The sequence below is a fragment of the Rhinopithecus bieti genome, unplaced genomic scaffold (assembly GCF_001698545.2).
Source record: "Rhinopithecus bieti isolate Rb0 unplaced genomic scaffold, ASM169854v2 scaffold_35322, whole genome shotgun sequence".
Classification (NCBI taxonomy): domain Eukaryota; kingdom Metazoa; phylum Chordata; class Mammalia; order Primates; family Cercopithecidae; genus Rhinopithecus; species Rhinopithecus bieti.
In genome coordinates this window covers 478,894-486,697 of record NW_016815256.1, presented here as the reverse complement: position 1 = coordinate 486,697, position 7,804 = coordinate 478,894, and the positions used below count along the sequence as shown (strand labels likewise).

General features: G+C 35.9%; 1 protein-coding gene across 2 annotated transcripts in view; it reads left to right on the top strand.

Moving 5' to 3' along the window:
• PAPSS1 (3'-phosphoadenosine 5'-phosphosulfate synthase 1) overlaps positions 1 to 7,804 on the top strand; it is a 108,317-nt gene that overhangs the window by 81,838 nt on the left and 18,675 nt on the right. The window lies entirely within an intron of this gene.

The following is a 7,804-nucleotide window of genomic DNA, read 5'->3' as shown; positions in this document are numbered from 1 at the left end:
GTAGGTTTTTAATTTGTTTTTGTTTTAGAAACTACTGAAAATAAAATTTACCAAAGTCTTTGCCAGGTTTGGAATTGGGGAGATAAGTGATAGACACTATTTTCAAATGGATTTGGAATGTATATAAACATCAGGTTTATAAAAAGGGGCATGAATTAAAAGGTTAAGAAACTCTTCTCAATAACATGCCATATTGGGATGAATCTAGAACAATTCTAACTCTGAAGGATTTTATATTATAAATGTTGTGTGTGGAGATATGTAACTGAGGTTCTTATCTATCAGCAATCATTGACTTATTAGTCATGTGGTATTTTAACCTATGAAGGATGGCAAGGAGAAGCCATTATAGAATTAAAATTTTCATAGATAAATTTTTTAAAGCATTGACTATAATTTGGATCAGAAACTACTTTCCTATTATTCTCACTATTGGATAGTAAACTTAACTAATTCTTACTGGTATGACTCACACTATGGAAATTAAGTAAAAATTTGAGTAAACCTTAGTTCCACAAATGTCTTTGGGAAGGAAATTTTGAGACAAATATCTGTTTATTTTAATTATAGTTATTTATTTTTAGTAACCCATATTCTGCCTTCCATTTTGATAAGACAATTCTCAAACCCTATCTAAAGGTGAAATGAGATAATTGTTGAACCTAAGTATTATTTATTTGAATTTGGTCCTCCTGGCCTCCCCTGCTTTTTCATTTTCTCGAATAAGGCAGTGTGGAAATTTTGTACCACGTCTTGAATCAGGTCCACACTGGGGATGTCATTATTCTGTTTCCAGAGTGTAAGCCCTGCCTTACACTCCAGAGTGTTACCCGTTTGGTCTCTTAGAATCCATACTTCTCATCACTCTCATTCCTCCTCTTGCTTGAGTTGCATGCTTCTGCTGTCGTTTCACTAGTAAGCGAATTCAGCGAATGATTTTCCAAAATCAGATTCTCTGGGGCATGATGATTGTGATAGAGATCAAAGCCTAGAATGTTTGTTTCGTTTCTCCACAACGTTTCTATTATGTATTTTGTATTGTAAAACTGCTTCTTAAACTTCCTATATTATAAATATCTTCTTATGTTAATTTAAATATTGATCTTTTTTGAAATCATGGCACAGTTCCCTGCTGTTTGGGAATTTAATTCAATAACAACACCCAATTGAAGGATCTTTGGTTTAGTTTCTGTCTTTTGACAACCTGTAATGAATCCTAAAGTGAACCTTTTTGCATATTTGCCTCACAATATTTCTGGAATTGAAATTGCTTGGGGTTTTTGACATATTATCAAAATCTTGCCTTTCAGATGTCTTATACCCAGTTTTCTTTCACATAAGCAGAGCAAAGTAGTATAATACTGTTTAAAAAGGTAATCACTGTGCACTCACACCTGCTTTGTCATTGACTTTGAAATGCTGGAAGCTTGAAAGTTTGTGACTGACAAGATAAATAGAGAAGCACACTTACTAAGCCGGGGTCTCTGTGTACCTATGTCACCAAGTCCATGAAATACCACAGCTTCCAGAAAATGCAACTGTTGTGCTACTTTGGGTGATAAGAATATTTTAAAGTCTTTATAAAGTAATGTTTATTATGTAATTTTTTAGTTTCATGGTCCCAGCATGTAGATTATTCTTTCTGTAGGGTTATTACCAGCATATAAATTTATGTTAGTGGTTTTATTTTTAAAATGTTAACTCACTGGTCACCTCCTATTGTTTCTCCTTTTTGTTTCCTATAATTGCCTCACTTTATCATAAAAAACAGTTTGTAGGAGATTGGAAGTATGTAGAGGAAAACAGTCCTTATTTGTTCCACCTGTTTCCTTTAATTATTGGCCTGCTTTTAAATGTAGAGGTCATTGAATTGACATGTTGGCTGAGCATCTTCTTGGCTTTGTTGATAACAAAAGAATCATATTTGTGGAGATATTTTCCCTTTAATTCTTTTGTTTATTTTAAACTGTACCCTAGTGAATAAACATCAGCAAGTGTATACCATATTAATGCTTGGGAATAAAATACAGTATGAAAGTTTAGATTTTTTTTCCCTATCTCTCACTTTTGTTTTAGCAGTCATCTTTAGGGAACATGTCTTTTCAGACAGTAGGTTTCTCTGGTCAAGGAACTGGAAATTGATGAAGTCTATCTAAGGAAGTGTATCCATGGTTTAGGCAACGCCAATAGAATATAAAAAAGAAGGAAAATAAAACATTTTAGAAAAACTTTAAAAATATATCTAGAATAGGCTGGGCGCGGTGGCTCACGTCTGTAATCCCAGCACTTTGGGAGGCCAAGGTGGGCGAATCACGAGGCCAGGAGATCGAGACCATCCTGGCTGACATGGTGAAACCCCCATCTCTACTAAAAATACAAAGAAATTAGCTGGGCATGGTGGCGGGTTCCTTAGTCCCAGCTACTGTGGAGGCTGAGGCAGGAGAATGGTTTGAACCCGGGAGGCGGAGCTTGCAGTGAACCGAGATTATGTCACCGCACTCCAGCCTGGGTGACAGAGCGAGACCCCGTCTCAAATATATATATGTCTAAAATAGTGTAGAAATTTTGGATCTTGTGAATATTTTTCTTAAATTTAGCCAGCTTTTAATTTTTTTTCCAACTTGTGTAATGTATACAAAATCTTATGGTTCATATACTTTGGAATACATTTAAGCAGTGTGAGTTAGGAACCCTATGCACCAAATTAGGTAAAATATGAACTACGTTTTAAGAAATGTATTTCTTTGTTTGCGTTTATTTTAAATGATGTGTAGATGACATATCTTGTTAATTATGTTGGTAAATTTGAAGCTTAATAAAATGTTCCCCATTTACTTGGAAAAGTAAAACATGGTAGGAATGTAAATTAATATTACTTCCTAAAAATATCTTGAATGGACCTCAAATGCACAGAATTGGATTAATCATCATCTGTGGTACATGATGCCTTGTCATTAGCCTCTGAATTAATTACTCTTTTTAATTTTGATGATGTATGTATTTGTTATTTTTAAAAACTATTTAATGGCCAGGCATGGTGGCTCACACCTGTAATCCCAGTACTTTGGGAGGCTGAGGTGGGAGGGTCATTTCAGCACAGGAGTTTGAGACTAGCCTGGGGAACACGGCAAGACCTTGTCTCTACAAAAAATAAAAAAATAGCCAGGCATGGTGGCTCATCCCTGTGGTCCCAGCTACTTGGGAGGCTGAGGTGGGAGGATTGCCGAGCCTAGGAGGCTGAACCTGCAATAAACCATTTTTGTACCACTGCACTCCAGCCTGGGTGACAAAGTGAGACCCTGTCTCAAAACCAATAAACAGACTATATTATGAACAACATAGAATTGCTGCTAACCTGATAAATATGACTTATGTCTAACAGGTACTCCTACCAATCCCATTCTTACACTGCCATTTCCATCATCCACTGCCCCCCACCGCCCAAGTAATCTCTGTCCTGAATTTTGTATTTTTTCCCTTATTTTTACACACATACACGCAGTTTTATTTCATGTACATATGCTTAAATGATATATTGTTTCACTTTACTTGCTTCCAACTTTATATTGTGTTTTGGGACTTGCTTTCATTGCTTATAGCACTTATGGGTACACTTATGTTACTAGGATTCATGTGCCTTCTGTATAACATATATGTCATATATGTGACATAGTATTTCATTCTGAAAATATACCACAATTTATCTGTTTCCCATTGTTAAGTATTTATGTTATTTCCTTTTTATTGGGTGTGTGCTATTTTGTTTTATATTGTTTTGTGCATGTGAGCAAAGTTTCTTCTAGGAATGGAATTTCTGGATCCTGTGAAATGCAAATATCCAACTTGAAATGGTAACATAAAATTATTTTTAAAAAAGATTATATCAGTTTACACTGTCACACTCTGAGTGATAAAACTGAAATGATCTGCAAGTTATTTGACAGTTATCACCTTTTGGGGAAGTGATTTGATAATGTGTAGCTAAAGTGTTAAAATTGCATGGTTTTGGCTATCCTTTTCTTAAGAAAATAATGAGATCTCTTCATGTCCTACATCTCAATATGATGATTCTGTTCTCTGTATACTACCCTTGTGATGATCTTGTCTCATCTCCTGGCTTTAAATACTTTCTCTATTGCTTATTTTGCTTAAGTATCTTATCTCTAATTCACATCTCTTTTCTAAACTTCAAACCCATATATCCAGCCACCTGAGACTTGAATTATCAAATAGTTCAAACTTATTTAAAATGTTAACTGCCTCATTTTACCCCTTTCATATCTGCTTTATTTATAGCCCCTCCCCATCTAAATTGATTACTGTACTTTGAAAAATCTTGGAATCATCATTGACTCCTCTCTTTCTGTTATTCTCCATTCCTGATCTATCTACAAAAATGCCGCTGCCGCCTCTTTCAAAATATATTTGAGTTCTGCCATGGTTATGATGGAGTAACTGATACTTGGCTTTGCCCTCATACATTGGACTTGCCCTCTTGCTGAAAATGGTAATAAAATTAAGTATGTAAAACGCTTGTTTAAAAGAATTGGAAAATAGGCAGTGCAGGAAAATGATCCCTGAGAGATGGAAAACACACAAAATAGACCCCATCTTTACCCTGGTTCTCTGCCTGGAGACAATTTCCAGTTGGAACCCAAGTAGAGGACAGTGATCCTGTTGAGCTAAGGAAGCAGAGATTTTGGAGCTGCTGAAGCAGACATGCTGAGTATTTACAGGAGTGGAGGGGCAACAAGAGTGCACTAGTGTCTGCATTAGGAGGGCCACAGTGAAGTGGTCACTGGGCTCAGACCATGGCTTTGAGATCGGTGAAGAACTGTGTGCATTGTGCTTGCTGCTGGAATAGAGTGCCGCCAGATATTCCCATACCCAGCGCCACTGACAGATTATACAGGAGGAACAAGAAAGCAAAATGCAGCTTATCAAGACCAGGAAGAGAACTCCCTTTCTTCTACAGTGTCTTTCTAAAGTCCTGAACTGATAGACCTTAATGCTATGCTCACTGTAAAGGGAAAATGCTTAAAGGAGTTTAATCCATTATTACAGAATAGGTACTGAGGGTGGATTTGGAATTGAGAGGCGAAAGATTGATGACACAGAAGGCTAGACTAGACCTGCCCCACAGGGTCTAATGCCAAGCCTCAAAAACAGAAGAAGTGCCTGTAAATAACCTGCCTGCTAAAATCAAGTCTTCACACTCTGAAGGAAAACAATACAATTCAGACTCCTTAAATGTCCACAAGTCCAGCATACAATAACAAATTACTGGAAGCATACAATAGCGAATTACTAGAAGCAGTAGCAAAATGTGATTTATAATCTAGAGTAAAAACTGTTACTAAAGACATACCTGAGATGATGCTGTTGGAATAAGAGCATTAATGCCTTTTAAAAAAATACATAGTTCTATGGATGGGGAATCTCAGAAGAATGGAAACTGTTTAACAACAACAACAACAACAACAAAAACAGAAAATAATACATCTTGACCTAAGTCTGTCAGGGAGATAACTGCAGGAAACTCTCACTGGTTCTCAGTGTTCATTTTATAGGCAGCATGTCATCTTTTTCAGAGAGTGAATTTTCTTTAGAAACTCTGGTTAGGAAGCAATTCATTCAGCTGAGTTTCACAGGAAATGTTTCACTGAATAATAGTAACAGCATCCGTGTGTGTGGCTGTTTTTCTTGAGGGCCAGGTGCTATCTTGAGTGCTTTCAAATATTCTATTAACCTTTGGTGTTAAGCATTATTCTCATTTTTATAAATTAAAAGACTGCATTTATGTAAGGAACTTACTTAAGGACACTCAGTGAGTAAGGGGCAAAGCTAGGACTCAAATCTAGGATAGCCTGACTCTTAAGGTCTGTATTCTTAACCAGATATACCATTGATGAAAACTGACATACATTCTTGTGACTACAAAGTATAGTAACTTTTCAGTAGGTTATAAGTTGACTCACAACAGGTATTCTTGGAAGAGCTTCATGTGTTCTGTTTATTCATGTTTATTCAAAATTTAAAAGTATTCTCATTGGAGAACCATTCAGTAAAATGTAAATGAAAATCATTCAGGTCACCTGCAAGAGATTGTTGACTCATGGTTTTAATTTACTCATATAACCTGTAGAGGAAATCAAAGAAGCAATTAAATTTTCTAGTAATTGTACAAGACTAGAAATTAGAACTGGCCACTGCCACCAATAATGTTCTACCTCCCGGTAAGGTGCTTAATTTTTCTGAGCTTCAGTTTCCTCTCTGATTTTAAAAGGACAAAAGGAATTAGGTTAAATTATCTGAGCTTCCTTATATATTAAAACTAAGTCAAACATTTCCAGATTATTGACCTTTGGGTACTTGAATGATAGACATAGATATTTAACAGGCAAATTAGGTTTTACTGAAGTTCAGAGAACTTAAACTGCCCTTTTAATTTAACTCCATATAAGTAACTTCTAATTTGCATGAGGCAGAAAAGATTTTCCATTTAAGTGGAGTTGCAGAGCAATTAATTGAAGATAAAATTCTGATTGATCTGTTGATTACAGGAGTCTGAACTGAGAGGTCGTATGTCTGTCTACTGTGTAGGGACTTAGGGGAGTGATCAGAATTGTTGTGAAGAGCTGAATCTGAGGGTGGGTGGAAGAAGTAGTAGCATATATATACACACACACACACACACACACACACACACACACACACATATATGGAACAAACATCTGTCAGCATCATAGTTTGCCATATTGTTCATTCAGAACTATGATAGTTTCTTCCTCGTTCTAAGAACTAGGAAAGTGCCCGGGGGCTTTTTAATGGGCTACAATTGGAAGAACTGCATATCACTTTGGTAGTCATTCCTTTGGTCAGTACTCAGTCATATGGCCACACTGCAAGGAACATGGGAATTATGTTAAACTGTGCTCATGAAGAAGGTTAGAGCAAGGTACACAGAAACCTGGGAAAACTAGGCAAGTGGAAAAAAATCAAGGCAATCTTTAGGAAAACAGTTGTACAAAAGGGGATTAAAAGAGACAATAGTGGCTAACATTTATTTTATGCTTACTGTGTGCCAGGTGTTATTCTAAGCCCTCACGTTTCGTTTATTTTCTTAAAACTTCTATGAGATAAATACTATTATAATCCTCACTTTACAGATGAATATTGATTTCACCAAAAATGTTGATATCACTGTACCTGTTGGAGAATAAGAACCTCATTAAATACTCAAATGTGGTAGGAAATCTAAGTGAGGTGAAAATAAGGTCTATGTTATGTACTATGTAAAATTAAACAGTCAAAACAAAGTGTAAGCATGCTGTTTGAAAACATGCAGGCAAACATCAGTAGAAACAACTGAAAAAGTTGAAACCCCTCAGGGTCAACAATTCAGGTGTGAGGTATGGAATTGCCCTCTTACTGTTGCACTTTCTAAACTATGTTGGTAAATAGATAAGTACCTGGTATGCAGGAAATTATCAGGAGACATAAAATGAAAATAAAACCATAAAAGATGATTTGGTTATTTATGTGTAGTAGTCATCATTTATACCTTATTTTAATATGGAACAGTGATGGTTTTATAAATTACTAAATAATAGAGCCTTACACTGAAAGGGAGCTAAGACCAAATTTCTAGGCCTGAGTTTATCCTAAACTTTATTGACCAGTCACGTAACCTTCACTTTCTTCAAATCTTGAGGAGACTGTTGAACTAGAGATGATCTTTTACTGTCACTTTAAGTTCTGAGGTTTCATTATTCTAGGTGTTAGACTAATTTTGGTTTTTTAA